Genomic DNA, 18201 nt, shown 5'->3' on the forward strand with positions numbered 1-18201 from the left:
AGAATCATCGTAGGTACGCTCCATGGATACTGCTAGTTGTGTGGATAGGATCAGGGGTCTGCAATCTGCTTAGTTACCAACCTCTCTGGTTTTCTGTGGCATAGCTTGGTCTTGCTTTCCTCCTCGGTGACTCAATCATAACAGAATCACCAGCCTAAACCACAGCTTCTAGCAGGAGAGAATTGTAAAAAAAAATTTTAAAAATAGAGTCAGAAATTTTTTTTTTTATATATATTTTTTCCTCTTTTTCTCTGGGGCGGTAGGAGGATTTTTTTTTCTTTAATCGAGATTAAGCAATTGTCTGATCGTGTTGAGCAGCTCTCTGCTGAAGTGCGGGGAATTTCTGCCTATCTCGCTCAATCGCCTGCTGTTGAACCAAAAATCCCTACTCCTGATGTGTTTTCTGGGGATCGGTCTAAATTTTTTAATTTTACGAATAATTGTAAACTATTTCTTGCCTTGAAGCCTAAGGCTATGTGCACATGCTGCGGATTGGTCTGTGGATTTTTTATCTGCGGAACCGCAGGTAAAACCGCAGGTAAAATGACCTGTGGTTTTACCTGTATATTGGCCTGCGGTTTATCACCTCTACAATGGAGGAGATGGTAAACCACAGCAGAATCCACAGAAAAGAATTGACATGTCATTCATTTCTGCGGAATCAAAACCGCAACTTTTGCACAGATAAAAATCCGCAGCATGTGCACAGAAAATTGTAAATCCCATAGGATAACATGCTGCTGTAAACTGTCTGCAGAACTGCTGCAGTTCTGCTGCGGCCAAAACCGCAGCGGAACCACAGCAAAAACCGCAGCATGTGCACATAGCCTTACTCATCGGGGAGCTCTGTGCAGCAAGTTAAAATTGTCATCTCCTTGCTGCGCGGCAATCCCCAGGATTGGGCTTTTTCTCTGACACTTGGAAATCCTATTCTGACTAATGTGGACACATTTTTTCAAGCCTTGGGGTTGTTGTATGATGAGCCTAATGCTATTGATCAAACTGAGAAAACTCTATTGGCATTGAACCAGGGTCAGGAATCTGCAGAGTTAGGCCAGGGTCACACTGGCGAGGAATACGGCCAAGTGAGAGGCGCTAAAAGCACGCATTAGACACGGACCAATCATTCTCTATGGGGTCCCTCGCACCAGCCATATATTTCTCATCCGTATTCTACGGTCCGTGCCAATTGCAGCTTGCTGCGATTGTCAGCGTACTACGCCCATAGTACGCCAATGCAAGTCTATGGGTGCGCAAAAAATACGGATTACACACGGACCACACATGTGACTTGCGAGAAATACGCACCAGTAGTGTTGAGCGATACCGTTCGATACCCAAAAATATTGTATCGGATGGTATCGCCCGATACGAAAAAAATATCGGGTATCGCCGATTCCGATACCGGAAGTCCCATTCAAGTCAATGGGACTTCCGGTATCGGAATTAAAAAAAGGCCTTTATTTCCTTGTTGGTTAATTCTACATAATTGAAAACAAATAAGAATCATATAGAATGTATTGTGGGAGGTGGAGGAGACATTAAAAGCATAGTGGTTTATTCAAATCACATGGCATAGCATTAATTCCAATTTTTTTTTTCAAGACGTTCGGAGTTAAAAAGATATTGACTATGTTAACTTTTTTATATTTAGTCAGATATGTACAGTATGTTTCGCAACTTCCATGCTCTTCACCTTCTTTTGTACTTCTCCCACACTTTCTCCTTCATGATCCGCAGCAGTAGCATTTTTTTCATCAACTTTTTCTTCACCTTATTCATCTTCTTCTTCTTCACCTTCTTCCCATTAATTTTTTTTTTCCATTCTTCATATTCTTCTTATTCAGCTATTATTAATTTTCATATGCTATTTCTTCATCTTCTTCCTATTCTTCTTTTTCTTCATTTTCTTATGGTGACAGGCATTCCTGTAGTACTTATCTATAAAAGTTATAAGATTACACCTTACGTTCTGCCTGTCACAAAAGATTTACAACAGGATTTGTCCGCGTTCAGTTTGGCCTGCAGCAGCAGGCATTTTCCAGGGGCACCACGAGGAGGAACGGACTCACCCCCATTTACTGCTTAATCTGCTTATAATTTTGATTTCTTCTATGCTGATTTTTTGTCTTATGCTTAATGTTCTTCTGCTTTCTGTTCTTCTGCTTTTGCTTCTTCTGCTTCTTGTTCTTCTGTCTTTTGTTCTGTATCTTGGTGGTTGTCTTCATGTTCTTTGTCCTCTTGGTCTTATTATTTAGGGTCATATTTCTGGTCTTCTTTGGTGTGGTCTTCAGGGTTGTCATCATCAGGGTCATCGTCATGGAGATCAATAAGGATTACCAAAGACAATTTCAAAAAGCTTGATCTTGGAAATGTAGCAGAAGGTACAAGAAGGCTGAGAAACTGGCGAGAACCAGCAGACAGTGCTGGCACCCGGATGGGTAGCAGAAGGAACAAGAGCCAATGGCACTACCGAGGACCAACTGACGGTGCTGGACAACGGTTACTAAGCAGAAGGTACCTGTGCTAAAAAGCACTACCAAGGACCAGCTGACGGTGCTGGACCTCGGATACCGAGATGGAGGCACCTAGGCCAAAGGCTGTGGCGAGAACCAGCAGACAGTGCTGGAACCCGGGTGGGTAGCAGAAGGTACCCATTGAAAGCAAAGTAGCCAGGCCGCAAGCCGGCCGCAGTTACCGAAACCCACAGTCCTACAGGGGGTCCATGTCCCATTGGCACTACGGATCCAGACTTCAGTGCCAGTTCCCGCAGCCCACATAGGAGTCACCTAAACTGCAGGCACCGTAGAGTCGGCTAACCCGGCCGCAAGACGACAGGACAACGGATTGGTGGCATAGTGACCTTGACACTACCCGGAAACAGCAGGCGTGCTGGAACCAGGCTGGGCAACAGGGAGTCCCCGTGCCAAAGACACTGCCGAGAACCAGGTGATGGTGCTGGAACCCAGATGGGTAGCAAAAGCTACAAGAGCCAATGGCACTACCGAGGAACAGCTGACGGTGCTGGACCACGGTTACTAGGCTGGAGGTACCTGTGCTAGAAAGCACTACCAAGGACCAGCTGACGGTGCTGGACCTCGGATACCGAGATGGAGGCACCTAGGCCAAAGGCTCTGGCGAGAACCAGCAGACAGTGCTGGAACCCGGGTGGGTAGCAGAAGGTACCCATTGAAAGCAAAGTAGCCAGGCTGCAAGCCGGCCGCAGTTACCGAAACCCACAGTCCTACAGGGGGTCCATGTCCCATTGGCACTACGGATCCAGCCTTCAGTGCCAGTTCCCGCAGCCCACATAGGAGTCACCTAAACTGCAGGCACCGTAGAGTCGGCTAACCCGGCCGCAAGACGACAGGACAACGGATTGGTGGCATAGTGACCTTGACACTACCCGGAAACAGCAGGCATGCTGGAACCAGGCTGGGCAACAGGGAGTCCCCGTGCCAAAGACACTGCCGAGAACCAGGTGACGGTGCTGGAACCCAGATGGGTAGCAAAAGCTACAAGAGCCAATGGCACTACCGATGAGCAGCTGACGGTGCTGGACCACGGTTACTAGGCAGGAGGTACCTGTGCTAGAAAGCACTACCAAGGACCAGCTGATGGTGCTGGACCTCGGATACCGAGATGGAGGCACCTAGGCCAAACGCTCTGGCGAGAACCAGCAGACAGTGCTGGAACCCGGGTGGGTAGCAGAAGGTACCCATTGAAAGCAAAGTAGCCAGGCTGCAAGCCGGCCGCAGTTACCGAAACCCACAGTCCTACAGGGGGTCCATGTCCCATTGGCACTACGGATCCAGCCTTCAGTGCCAGTTCCCGCAGCCCACATAGGAGTCACCTAAACTGCAGGCACCGTAGAGTCGGCTAACCCGGCCGCAAGACGACAGGACAACGGATTGGTGGCATAGTGACCTTGACACTACCCGGAAACAGCAGGCATGCTGGAACCAGGCTGGGCAACAGGGAGTCCCCGTGCCAAAGACACTGCCGAGAACCAGGTGACGGTGCTGGAACCCAGATGGGTAGAAAAAGCTACAAGAGCCAATGGCACTACCGAGGAACAGCTGACGGTGCTGGACCACGGTTACTAGGCAGGAGGTACCTGTGCTAGAAAGCACTACCAAGGACCAGCTGACGGTGCTGGACCTCGGATACCGAGATGGAGGCACCTAGGCCAAAGGCTCTGGCGAGAACCAGCAGACAGTGCTGGAACCCAGGTGGGTAGCAGAAGGTACCCATTGAAAGCAAAGTAGCCAGGCCGCAAGCCGGCCGCAGTTACCGAAACCACAGTCCTACAGGGGGTCCATGTCCCATTGGCACTACGGATCCAGCCTTCAGTGCCAGTTCCCACAGCCCACATAGGAGTCACCTAAACTGCAGGCACCGTAGAGTCGGCTAACCCGGCCGCAAGACGACAGGACAACGGATTGGTGGCATAGTGACCTTGACACTACCCGGAAACAGCAGGCGTGCTGGAACCAGGCTGGGCAACAGGGAGTCCCCGTGCCAAAGACACTGCCGAGAACCAGGTGACGGTGCTGTAACCCAGATAGGTAGCAAAAGCTACAAGGGCCAATGGCACTACCGAGGAACAGCTGACGGTGCTGGACCACGGTTACTAGGCAGGAGGTACCTGTGCTAGAAAGCACTACCAAGGACCAGCTGACGGTGCTGGACCTCGGATACCGAGATGGAGGCACCTAGGCCAAAGGCTCTGGCGAGAACCAGCAGACAGTGCTGGAACCCGGGTGGGTAGCAGAAGGTACCCATTGAAAGCAAAGTAGCCAGGCCGCAAGCCAGCCGCAGTTACCGAAACCCACAGTCCTACAGGGGGTCCATGTCCCATTGGCACTACGGATCCAGCCTACTGTGCCAGTTCCCGCAGCCCACATAGGAGTCACCTAAACTGCAGGCACCATAGAGTCGGCTAACCCGGCCGCAAGACGACAGGACAACGGATTGGTGGCATAGTGACCTTGACACTACCCGGAAACAGCAGGCGTGCTGGAACCAGGCTGGGCAACAGGGAGTCCCCGTGCCAAAGACACTGCCGAGCACCAACTGGCGTTGTTGGAGCCCAGGGACAATCATGGTGTAGGCCGAGGCCTACTTGGTGGTAGTTTTAGATTGTTTGTAGGCTACAACAGACTGACAACGTGCTCCAATTAGGCATCTGTCTCCACTCTGTTTCCAGGATTTCACGTGACCACCAACACCGCCAGTTTATGCGTACAGCAGCCGTCTGCCCAATCCACACGTGTTGCTGTGTTACTGGGATTCTGTAATGTCAGCAGATCCCCTGATGTGTGTCTGCCACTGTCTCCTGCTCTGTCCACATTCCCACTGCTTGCAGTGGGAAGGTGGACAGTGCAGGAGACAGTGGCGGACACATATTGGGGGATCTGCTGATGTTACAGAACCCCAGTAACACAGGAACATGTGTGGAATGGTGGACGGCAACTGTGAGCAGGAACTGGCGGTGTTGGAGGTCAGGGGAAATACTAGAGACAGAGTGGAGACAGAGGCCAAATCAGAGAATGTTTAAATCTGAAGTAGTTACAATTTGGAGGCAGCAGCAGTTTGCCCTCCACACAGCAGGGGATCAGCTGACGTTACCGAACCCCACTTTCACATGAACGAGTGTGTTTTTCTGTGTGGACAGCACTTCCGAGCAACAACTGGCGGTGTCGGAGCCCAGGGAAAATCAGGTAGTAGGCCGAGGCCTACTTGGAGCCAGGTGTAAATCTGAGGTTGTTTGACTGTGGAGGGAGCAGGACACTTTGCCATACACACAGCAGGGGATCAGCTGACGTTACCGAACCCCACTTACACATGAGCGAGTGTTTTGTCTGTGCGGACAGCACTTCTGAGCACCAACTGGCGGTGTTGGAGCCCAGGGAAAATCAGGTAGTAGGCCGAGGCCTACTTGGTGGCAGTTTGCGATTGTTTCTAGACTACTACTAACTGTCAACGTACTCCAATTAGGCCTCTGTCTTCACTCTGTTTCGAGTATTTCCTCTGGCTTCCAACTACACCAGTTGCTGCTCTGAAATGCCGTCTGCACAACCCACACTTGTTCCTGTGTTACTGGGGTTCTGTAACAGCAGCTTCTCCCTAGAGGTGAGTCAGGCAATGTCTCCTGCTCTGTCCACATTTCCACTACAAGTAGTGGGAATGTAGACAAAGCAGGAGACATTGCCGTGCTCAACTCTGGAGATGAGCAGATGTTACAGGACCCAGGTACCACAGGAACAAGTGTGGATTGTGCAGACGGCACTTGAGAGCAGAACAGGCAGTGTTGTAGGCCGGAGGAAATACTCAAAACAGAGTGGAGACAGAGGGCAAATCAGAGAACATATTAAATCAGAGGTAGTCAGAAGTTGTAGGCAGCAGGAGAGTTTGCCGTACACACAGCAGGGGATCAGTTGACGTTACTGAACACCACTTACACATGAGCGAGTGTTTTGTCTGTGCGGACAGCACTTCTGAGCACCAACTGGCGTTGTCGGAGCCCAGGGAAAATCAGGTAGTAGGCCAAGGCCTACTTGGAGCCAGGTGTAAATCTGAGGTTGTTTGACTGTGGAGGGAGCAGGACACTTTGCCATACACACAGCAGGGGATCAGCTGACGTTACCGAACCCCACTTACACATGAACGAGTATTTTGTCTGTACGGACAGCACTTCTGAGCACCAACTGGCGGTGTCGGAGCCCAGGGAAAATCAGGTAGTAGGCCGAGGCCTACTTGGTGGCAGTTTGCGATTGTTTCTAGACTACTACTAACTGTCAATGTACTCCAATTAGGCCTCTGTCTTCACTCTGTTTCGAGTATTTCCTCTGGCTTCCAACCACGCCAGTTGCTGCTCTGAAATTCCGTCTGAACAACCCACACTTGTTCCTGTGTTACTGGGGTTCTGTAACAGCAGCTTCTCCCTAGAGGTGAGTCAGGCAATGTCTCCTGCTCTGTCCACATTTCCACTACAAGTAGTGGGAATGTAGACAAAGCAGGAGACATTGCCATGCTCAACTCTGGAGATGAGCAGATGTTACAGGACCCAGGCACCAAAGGAACAAGTGTGGATTGTGCAGATGGCACTTGAGAGCAGAAACAGGCGGTGTTGTAGGCCGGAGGAAATACTCAAAACAGAGTGGAGACAGAGGGCAAATCAGAGAGCATGTTAAATCAGAGGTAGTCAGAAGTTGTAGGCAGCAGGAGAGTTTGCCGTACACACAGTAGGGGATCAGCTGATGTTACCGAACCCCACTTACACATGAGCGAGTGTTTTGTCTGTGCGGACAGCACTTCTGAGCACCAACTGGCGTTGTCAGAGCCCAGGGAAAATCAGGTAGTATGCCGAGGCCTACTTGGAGCCAGGTGTAAATCTGAGGTTGTTTGACTGTGGAGGGAGCAGGACACTTTGCCATACACACAGCAGGGGATCAGCTGACGTTACCGAACCCCACGTACACATGAGCGAGTGTTTTGTCTGTGCGGACAGCATTTCTGAGCACCAACTGGCGTTGTCAGAGCCCAGGGAAAATCAGGTAGTAGGCCGAGGCCTACTTGGAGCCAGGTGTAAATCTGAGGTTGTTTGACTGTGGAGGGAGCAGGACACTTTGCCATACACACAGCAGGGGATCAGCTGACATTACCGAACCCCACTTACACATGAGCGAGTGTTTTGTCTGTGCGGACAGCACTTCTGAGCACCAACTGGCGGTGTCGGAGCCCAGGGAAAATCAGGTAGTAGGCCGAGGCCTACTTGGTGGCAGTTTGCGATTGTTTCTAGACTACTACTAACTGTCAACGTACTCCAATTAGGCCTCTGTCTTCACTCTGTTTCGAGTATTTCTTCTGGCTTCCAACCACGCCAGTTGCTGCTCTGAAATTCCGTCTGCACAACCCACACTTGTTCCTGTGTTACTGGGGTTCTGTAACAGCAGCTTCTCCCTAGAGGTGAGTCAGGCAATGTCTCCTGCTCTGTCCACATTTCCACTACAAGTAGTGGGAATGTAGACAAAGCAGGAGACATTGCCGTGCTCAACTCTGGAGATGAGCAGATGTTACAGGACCCAGGTACCACAGGAACAAGTGTGGATTGTGCAGATGGCACTTGAGAGCAGAAACAGGCAGTGTTGTAGGCGGGAGGAAATACTCAAAATAGAGTGAAGACTGAGGGCAAATCAGAGAACATATTAAATCAGAGGTAGTCAGAAGTTGTAGGCAGCAGGAGAGTTTGCCGTACACACAGCTGGGGATCAGCTGACGTTACCGAACCCCACTTACACATGAGCGAGTGTTTTGTCTGTGTGGACAGCACTTCTGAGCAACAACGGGCGTTGCTGTAGCCCAGGAAATAAAGTTCAGGTCATAGAAACATGAACACAACAGGAGACCTGGATCCTGTTGCCAGCCAATTATTTATTCTGGAAGAGGACTGGCAAATTCAGGTGAGATCCAGGCCTTGTTCATTTTCACAAAAGTAAGCCGGTCAACATTATCGGCGGATAGTCGCGTGCGACGGTCTGTTACCACACCACCTGCAGCACTAAAGACACGTTCCGATAATACACTGGCAGCAGGGCAAGCCAGCACCTCCAATGCATACTGGCTAAGCTCTGGCCATGTATCCAGCTTAGAGACCCAATACTTGAACGGGAAGAGCCGTCTGGGAGAACACTAACAGGGCACGACAAGTAGTCTGTCACCTTCTGACGGAAACGTTGCCTCCTGCTAACTTGAGCCGTCTGTGATGGTGTAGCCGTTTGTGGCGGTCCCACAAAACTTTTCCACATTTGGGCCATACTGGCCTTGCCTTTTCCTGCGGCACTGCCTCTGCTACCTCTTTGTGCAGAGCTTCCTCCACTGCCTCTACCCACATGGCTGCTTTGAAATGCACTACCAATAACACTTGTGGGGGGAATGGAGAACATGATGGCCTGCACAAGTGTTTCTTGGTACTCCCGCATTTTTCGCTCCCGGTTCAACTGTGGTATGAGGCTTTGTAAGTTGTCCCAGTAGCGAGGATCTAGGAGGGTATACACCCAATAATCAGCCGTGTGGAGAATGTTGGCGATGCGGCGGTCATTTAACAAGCACTGGAGCATGAAATCAACCATGTGCTGCAGATTGCCAACTGGACCGGAAACGCTGTCCCCAGCTTGAGGCAGCATCTCTGCCTGCTCAGCATCACCCCACCCTCGCTGTACACACTGACTACTAGAGCCTTGTGTACCTCCCTCCTCTGGAGAGATGTGTTCCTCCTCCTCCATTGACTCCTCGTCATCCTCCTCACTAAGTGTCCCCTGCCTGGGCCTTTGTGTGGAAGCACGTTGCGCAGACTTGCCAGAAGCAGATGGCATTTCTGACTGCTCATCCTCGACCTCTTCAAAAACCTCCTCACTTAGTGCTTGTAAGGTTTTTTGAAGCAGACAGATGAGGGGGACAGTCATGCTGATTAGTGCATCATTTGCACTGGCCATCCGCGTGGAGTCATCGAAGGCACGCAAAACTTGGCAGATGTCCCTCATAGTGGCCCACTCAGTGGTGGTGAAGTGTGTCCGGCGCACAGTGCGACTTGTTTGCGCCTGATGCAGCTGGTACTCCATTACTGCTGCCTGCTGCTCACACAACCGCTCCAACATACACTCACTGGCCACTTTATTAGGTACACCTGTCCAACTGTGTGTTAAGACTTAATTTCTAATCAGCCAATCACATGGTGGCAACTCAGTGCATTTAGGCATGTAGACATGGTCAAGACAATCTCCTGCAGTTCAAACCGAGCATCAGTATGGGGAAGAAAGGTGATTTGAGTACCTTTGAACGTGGCATGATTGTTGGTGCCAGAAGGGCTGGTCTGAGTATTTCAGAAACTGCTGATCTACTGGGATTTTCACGCACAACCATCTCTAGGGTTTACAGAGAATGGTCCGAAAAAGAAAAAAATCCAGTGAGCGGCAGTTCTGTGGCCGGAAATGCCTTGTTGATGCCAGAGGTCAGAGGAGAATGGGCAGACTGGTTCGAGCTGATAGAAAGGCAACAGTGACTCAAATTGCCACCCGTTACAACCAAGGTAGGCAGAAGAGCATCTCTGAACGCACAGTGCGTCGAACTTTGAGGCAGATGGGCTACAGCAGCAGAAGACCACACTGGGTACCACTCCTCTCAGCTAAGAACAGGAAACTGAGGCTACAATTTGCACAAGCTCATCGAAATTGGACAGTAGAAGATTGGAAAAACGTTGCCTGGTCTGATGAGTCTCGATTTCTGCTGCGACATTCGGATGGTAGGGTCAGAATTTGGCATAAACAACATGAAAGCATGGATCCATCCTGCCTTGTATCAACGGTTCAGGCTGGTGGTGGTGTCATGGTGTGGGGAATTTTTTCTTGGCACTCTTTGGGCCCCTTGGTACCAATTGAGCATCGTTGCAACGCCACAGCCTACCTGAGTATTGTTGCTGACCATGTCCATCCCTTTATGACCACAATGTACCCAACATCTGATGGCTACTTTCAGCAGGATAATGCGCCATGTCATAAAGCTCGAATCATCTCAGATTGGTTTCTTGAACATGACAATGAGTTCACTGTACTCAAATGGCCTCCTCAGTCACCAGATCTCAATCCAATAGAGCATCTTTGGGATGTGGTGGAACGGGAGATTCGCATCAGGGATGTGCAGCCGACAAATCTGCGCCAACTGTGTGATGCCATCATGTCAATATGGTCCAAAATCTCTGAGGAATGCTTCCAGCACCTTGTTGAATCTCTGCCACGAAGAATTGAGGCAGTTCTGAAGGCAAAAGGGGGTCCAACCCGTTACTAGCATGGTGTACCTAATAAAGTGGCCAGTGAGTGTATGTAACGTTGAATTCCACCTGGTGGGGAGGTCACATATGATGCGATGTTCTGGCAGGCGGAATCGGCGTTGCAGAGATGCAATGCGCGATCTTGCCATGCTGGAACGCCGCAAGTGAGCACACTCTAGGCGAACCTTGTGCAGCAGTGCATCAAGATCCGGAGAGTCCCTCAGAAAGCTCTGCACGACCAAATTGAGCACGTGTGCCAGACATGGTATGTGAGTGAGGTTGCCTAGGCCCAGAGCTGCCACTAGATTTCGGCCATTGTCACTCACTACCAAACCTGGCTGGAGATTCGCTGGCACAAACCACACATCGCTCTCCTGCTTGATGGCATTCCAGAGCTCCTGTGCTGTGTGGCTCCGATTCCCCAAAGAAACACCTGTGCTCATATCTGGCCTAACAGGCTCACGCAGTGCTGATTCCAAGGAACTAGAGTAGGAGGAGGACTCAATATGTACAGACTGCATTCCTGCAATCCTTGGAGTTGGCAGAATACGTACAGAGCCACTCTCCAGATCTGTACCCGGCTCCACAACATTGACCCAATGGGCAGTGAGGGAAAGGTATCATCCCTGTCCATGGCTACTGGTCCACGCATCGGTGGTCAGGTGGACCTTGCTACTGACGGCATTTAGTAGCGCATTTTTAATTTTTCCCTCCACATGCCTTTGCAGGGCAGGGACAGCTTGCCTGCTGAAATAAAAGCGGCTGGGCACATTGTATTGTGGAACTGCCAATGACATAAAGTTCCGGAAGGTGTCAGTCTCCACCAGCCTGAATGACAGCATCTCAAGGGCCAGTAGTTTGGCAATGCCGGCATTCAGAGCCAGTGCTCGGGGATGGTTTGCCGAGTATGGCCGCTTTTTCTCCCATGCCTGTGCTACCGATTGCTGGTGAGTGGCCTGGGAGTGTGCTGATGACTGCGAACGTGGTTCAGTGGGTGGAATTTCACTGGGTCTCTGGACAACAGTGGCAGTGGTTCTTCCATGGCGTTCCAGTGAGGAAGCCGAACCAGCTGTGTGTGAGCTGGAGGAAGAGGCCCCAACACGAGCTGAAGAGGTGGTAGGTGCTGCTGTAGGTTGGCCTACATCTTCAGTGTGTCTGTGTAACTCCACCTCGTGCTTGGTACGCACATGTTTCCACATATTTGTGGTATTGAGGTTGGTCACATTTTTCCCTTGTTTCACTTTCTGATGACACAGCTTGCATTTGACAAAGCAAATGTCATCTGCAACTGTGTCAAAAAAAGACCACGCACTGCAAGTCCTGGGAGCGCCCGTTTTGTGTTTTGGAAGAGGATTGCTCCTCACGGGTGCCAAAGTGGAGGCTACAGGCAACCAAGTCTGCCCCCGCCCTCTCCCTCCTGTTTTGGCCGTTCGGGGAATCTCTTCCTCAGAGCTGCTCCCACCACCTTCCTGTGGCTGACGCCATGATGGGTCAAGGACCTCATCATCTCCACTCCCCTCTTCAAGCACCGGCTGGTCCTGGGTTGTCTCGCCAGCACCGTACGCACCAGAAATTGGCAACTGAGTCTCATCATCATCTGATGCATACTGAGGTGTGCTGACCATAGGCACTGGCCCACCCGCCTCTTCAGATTCAGAGGGACAAAGCAGTTGCGCATCACTGCATACTCCCTCTTCTTCACGCTCTAGAATGCTGCTTGGCTGGCCACCTCTTTCCGAGCCAACAGATTCTGAGAACAGAAGTAAAGATTGAGATGGCTCCTGTCCAGGGCTCTCAGACTGCCTGGGCAATTTGGCAGGTGGTGAAGAGACAGATGGTTGCTCTTCAGTGCTCTGGCCTTGGGAGGATGCGGAAGTCATTGAAGTGGATGCGTTAGCTGCCATCCATCCGACAACGGCTTCAATTTGTTCGTCACGCAGCAGTGGGGTACGGCGAGGTCCTACAAAGCTGCGCATGAAGGACTGTTGCCTGGTAAAAGTGGGGGATGCCGGGTCACTGGTGGCCGCAGCAGATACCGAATCCCCACGTCCTCTCCCTGCTGAATCCCCACATCCTCTCCCTGCTGAAACTCCACGGCCACGACCACGTGCCTTACTCCCTACCTTCTTCATCTTGGTAGACTGATAAAGATAGGCAGAAAAGTAAAAAAGGGGTGGCTTAGTGTTCTTATTCCTGAACACCTGCTAACCAGTATAAGAAACACTAATTTGGCTAAGAGTGTGTGTACTACACTTTAATATGATCTAATGTGGCCTAGACAACTGTAAAGTGGAGTGTTTGGTGAACTTTATTTCCTTTTTTTTGGGTGGGGGGAAAGGAAAGGATGTGACCAAAGTTTGAAAGCTATAGTATCACAAACTTTTTGGAGCGATTACAATGCAGGAAGCTAACCTACAATGCAATTGATGAGGCTCCAAAAAATAGGGTGATACTAGCCTGGCTGGCCCTGAAGGGCACAAGCCAGCAAAAAGGCTCCTCTATCTAATCCTATATAGTGTTTGCAACCAACCAATGACAATGGATGCGGTTGGAAGCACACTAATATAGGAGCAAAAATCAGGCTAAATTAGCTGCAAAAAAAGGACTATGTATGAGGCAGTGACGCACGCTGAGCGGACTACAGCTAGTGGTGGCTGTAGAACACACTGCAACGTGAGCTGCACTCACACACAGAGAGACCTATCAGACAGCCAAAAACAGTGCAGAGAAATGGGCTATAGCACTGAAAGGCTGCTGAAAGGCTCCGCTGTCCACTCCTTTAGTGTTTGCAACCAACGTATATGGATACGTATGGAAGCACACTATACAGGAGAAAAAAAAAGCAGCAATAAAAGAAAAATGTGTATGAGGCAGAGACACACGCTGGCCGGCCTACAAGCAGACGTGCCTGCAGGACACACTACACAGCGTGGGTCTGCACTCACACAGCCTTTGCAGACAGCTGTGAAAACAGCGCTGCTAGGGAAAAGCAAGCTACAGTGGTGGTTTATGTAGCCTGGGTTAAGCACTATATGTTTTGTGGAATCGCTATTTCTAACTGTCCCTCACAGTCTTCAACAGCAGCCTGTCCCTAACTGAATTCACAGCAGAGTGACCAGAAATGGCGGCTGCAGCACTTTTTATAGTGCATCATGACATCATTTCAGCAGCCAATCACAGCCATGCCAGTAGTTAACATGCCTACATGCCTAACAGGATATGCCCACACTTCTGAGGATCCCCATTGGCTGAATCAAATCGAGCGGGCTCCTAGCATTATGGGAACTTCCGATTCCGGTATTCGATATGAAAAAAGTATCGGAACTAAGTATCGGAATTCCGATACAGCTAATATCGGCCGATACCCGATACTTGCGGTATCGGAATGCTCAACACTACGCACCAGGTGTCTTTTAGCAAAGCCGGCAATTCAGTGCGCTATACAGTAAACTCACACTGACAGTTTTAATATAGAAACGAATGAATAGATATATACACATAAAATACATATATATATATATGCATTCTATGTGTCTATATCTATTCTTTGGTTTCTGTTAGCAACCCTGTCATAGGGCTCCATTATATGTCCATTTTGCAAGCCTGTGAGAAAATCTCGCCATACGGATGCCATACGGATTACATACGGATGCTTACATGCGCAAAATACGCGACCACACCTTGATTACGGATGACATACGGAGCACTGTTTAGGGGCCATTCATCCGTATTACGCATGTAAAATACTGACCGTATTTTGCATCGGTTAGTGTGACCCCGGCCTTATACTGTCAAAAATTCTGAAAGTGGGCGGTCCCTACTACGTGGAATGACGGTGCGTTAGCAGCTCTCTTTCGGAAGGGTTTATCAGAAACCATAAAAGATGTTATGGTGGGATTTCCTGTTCCCTCTGGTCTTGATGATTCTATGTAATTAGCCATTCAAGTTGATCGGCGTTTACATGAACATAAAACTACACGAGAGGTGTTGCCGCCTTTTGAACAAACGTCTGAACCCATGCAATGTGATAGGGTTTTGTCGCAACATCAGGAGTTTAGAAGGCGTAATAAGCTGTGTTTTTTTCTGTGGAGATGCCTCTCATACTATTTCTGTCTGCCCTAAATGAGAGAAACATTTTGTGCACACATTTGCTGTGGGCAGTGTACAACTTAAGTTCCTTTTGGCAATTACTCTGATCTGCTCCTTATCCTCATTTTCTGCTAAGGCTTTTGTAGATTCAGGAGCAGCTTTGAATCTGATGGATTTGGACTTTGCTAAATGTTGTGGTTTTGCCATGATACCCCTGCGGACTCTTATCCCTTTGAGGGGTATTGATGCTACTCCTTTGGCGGAGAATAAACCCCAGCTTTGGACCCAGGTGATAATGCGGGTTGCCCCGGACCACCAAGAAAATTGTAAATTTTTGGTGCTGCACAATTTGCATGATACTATTGTTCTGGGTTTTCCCTGGTTGCAAATGCATAATCATGTTTTGGATTGGAAATCTGTGTCTGTGGTGAGTTGGGGTTGTCAGTGTGTTCTTAGTGAAACTCCTGTTTTCTCCACCTCTCCTCAGTCTCATGATATTCCTGACTATTTGGCTGATTTTTCTGATGTATTTAGTGAGAGTAAGTCTGCGTCTTTGCCTCCTCATAGGAGTTATGACTGTGCAATTGAGTTAATACCCAGGTGCAAATTTCCCAAGGGTCGGCTTTTCAACTTATCGGTACCCGAACATGATGCTATGTGATCTTATATCAAGGAGTCATTGGAGAAGGGTCGTATTAGACCATCCTCTTCACCCTTAGGTGCTGGTTTTTTTGTGACCAAGAAAGATGGTTCATTAAGGCCCTGTATTGACTATTGTTCCCTTAACAAAATCACTGTTAAATATCAGTACCCGCTACCCTTGATTTCTGATTTTTTTTCCAGAGTTAAAAGTGCCTGCTGGTTTACCAAGCTTGGCCTCAGGGGGGCGTATAATCTTATTCACATCAAGCATGGGGATGAATGGAAGACGGCATTTAATACTCCGGAGGGACATTTTGAGTATCTGGTGATGCCTTTTGGGCTCACTAATGCCCCTTCCGTCTTCCAATCCTTTATGAATGATATTTTCCGGGACTTTGTGGATAAGTTTTTGATCATCTATCTGGATGATATTTTGATCTTTTCCAGGGATTGAGATTCTCATGTGGAACATGTCCGGACTGTGCTCCGGATTTTAGGGAAAATTCCCTGTATGTTAAGGGATCGAAATGCCTCTTTGGTGTACAGAGGATTTCATTTTTGGGATTTATTTTGTCTCCGTCGGCTATTGAAATGGACCCGGCCAAGGTACAGGCCATTTATGATTGGGTTCAGCCCACTTCTTTGAAGGCTCTCCAGAAGTTTTTGGGTTTTGCTAATTTCTATTGTAAATTTATAGATAATTTTTCTTGTATTGTCAAACCACTGACTGATCTGACCAAGAAGAGCGCTGATGTGGTGAATTGGTCTCCAGAGGCAGTCTCGGCATTTCTGGAGCTTAAGCGGAGATTCACTTCTGCTTCTGTTCTACGGCAACCTGATGTCTCACTTCCATTTCAGGTGGAGGTAGATGCTTCTGAGATTGGTGCAGTAGCTGTTTTGTCCCAAAAAGATCCGGTGACTTCTAAAATGAATCCCTGTGCCTTCTTTTCTCGAAAATTCTCCCCATCTGAACGTAACTATGACGTGGGGAATTGGGAATTGTTGGCCATGAAATGGGCATTTGAAGAGTGGAGACATTGGTTGTGGTCCTCACCAACCACAAAAATTTGATTTATCTTGAATCAGCCAAACTCTTGAATCCTAGACAGGCTAGGTGGGCCTTGAATGTTAAGACAGACGCCCTTTCTAGGAATTTCTTTGCGGATTCTCTTATTGTGACCGAGCCTACTGCCATTCTAGGTGAGGGGGTAGTTCTTTCCACCATCTCGCCCGATTTGAGATGTGCCCTGGAGGAATTTCAGGAGGACAAACATGAGCGTTGCCCTATGGGAAAATTGTATGTTCCTGACCAGTGGAGGAAGAGAGTGATGTCTGAAATTCATTGCTCTGCATTGGCTGGTCATCCATGTATTTTTGGTACCAGAGATTTGGTGAATCGGTCTTTTTGGTGGCATGCCTTATCTCGTGATGTCAGGGATTTTGTGCAGTCCTGTAGGACTTGTTCTCGGTCTAAACCTTGTTCTCGTTCTAGTGGGTTGTTGATGCCCCTGCCGGTGCCCAAGAAGCCATGGACCCATATCTCAATGAATTTTATTTCTGATCTTCCTGTCTCTCAGAGAATGACTGTTATCTGGGTGATTTGTGATAGATTTTCTAAGATGGTCCATCTTGTACCACTCCCAAAGTTGCCATCTTCTTCAGAGTTGGTGACCTTGTTTTTACAACAGGTGGTTCGGTTGCATGGGATTCCTGAGAACATTGTGCCGGACAGAGGAGTCCAGTTTGTTTCCAGATTTTGGAGAACCTTTTGTTCTAATCTGGGAATTCAGTTATCTTTCTCCTCTGCGTTTCATCCTCAGACCAATGGGCAGACTGAGAGAACAAACCAGACTTTGGAGTCCTGTTTGAGATGTTTTATATCTGCTGATCTGGATGACTGGGTCTCATTTTTGCCCTTGGCCGAATTTGCGCTAAACAATAGCGCTAGTTCTACCACTTTGATGTCGCTCTTTTTCTGTAACTTTGGGTTTCATCCTTGATTTTCTTCAAGGCAAGTGGAATCTTCGACCTGCCCAAGTGTGGACACTGTGGTAGAGAGAATGCAATAGATTTGGGACCAAGTGGTGGATAAGTTGTCCCTCTCTCAGGAAAAAGCCCAAAGGTTTTCCAACTGGCATAGGACCATTGGTCCCCGGTTTAAAGTGGGTGATATGGTTTGGTTGTCGTCAAAGAATATTTCTATGAAGGTTGCATCTCTAAAGTTCAAGCCAAGATTCATTGGACCTTATAAGATTTTGGAGATTCTTAATCCTGTTTCTTTTTGATTGGCTCTTCCAGTTACGTTTAAGATCCATAACGTGTTTCATAAATCTCTGTTGAGGAGGTTTGTGGAGCCAGTAGTTCCTATGGCAGCACCTCCTGACCCTGTATTGGTTAAAGGCAATGTGGAATATGAGGTAGAGAAAATATTTGATTCTCGTTTGGCTAGACGGAGACTCCAGTACTTGGTCAAATGGAAGGGTTATGGCCAGGAGGATAATTCTTGGGTTTCTGCTTCTGACATTTATGTTGATAGATTGGTTCGTGCTTTTCACCGGGCCCATTCTGATCGACCTGGTGGCGTGGATGAGGGTTCGGTGACCCGTCCTCAAGGGGGGGTACTGTTGTGATTTCACTTTCTT

At 48.8% G+C, this 18201-nt stretch overlaps 1 protein-coding gene across 3 annotated transcripts in view; it reads left to right on the forward strand.

The window, feature by feature from the left end:
• CSMD1 (CUB and Sushi multiple domains 1) overlaps positions 1-18201 on the forward strand; it is a 2734739-nt gene that overhangs the window by 1775434 nt on the left and 941104 nt on the right. The gene's annotated exons all lie outside the window — the stretch shown is intronic.

Source organism: Dendrobates tinctorius, unplaced genomic scaffold, assembly GCF_039654945.1.
Source record: "Dendrobates tinctorius isolate UK_male_01 unplaced genomic scaffold, ASM3965494v1 ptg000107l, whole genome shotgun sequence".
Classification (NCBI taxonomy): domain Eukaryota; kingdom Metazoa; phylum Chordata; class Amphibia; order Anura; family Dendrobatidae; genus Dendrobates; species Dendrobates tinctorius.